The following is a 285-nucleotide window of genomic DNA, read 5'->3' as shown; positions in this document are numbered from 1 at the left end:
CAAGGGCTGATTGAACACAGGCTCGGCGCCTGATTAAACTAATCGGAGGGGTTATTTTTTTTTTTTATTATGGTGTTTGGATCCGTTGGAGTTTAGCCTTAAAAGGAAACCGTCGCCTTCGGGCAGGGGAGGGGGCTGGGGGCTTCGCACGGAGGAAGGCAGATAAATGTCGGGTCCTTATCGGTCCCTGGCTCCAAGCATCTCCGGGCGCTGGCACGGGGACGGCCAGGCTAAATCTGGCGTGTGGGCGAGCGGCGGGGGCCGCCCGGCGGGGGGCCCACCCCC

Source organism: Aptenodytes forsteri, unplaced genomic scaffold, assembly GCF_000699145.1.
Source record: "Aptenodytes forsteri isolate BGI_AS27 unplaced genomic scaffold, ASM69914v1 Scaffold230, whole genome shotgun sequence".
Lineage (NCBI taxonomy): Eukaryota > Metazoa > Chordata > Aves > Sphenisciformes > Spheniscidae > Aptenodytes > Aptenodytes forsteri.
The sequence above is the reverse complement of the archived record's forward strand: the minus strand, read 5'-3'. Positions refer to the sequence as shown.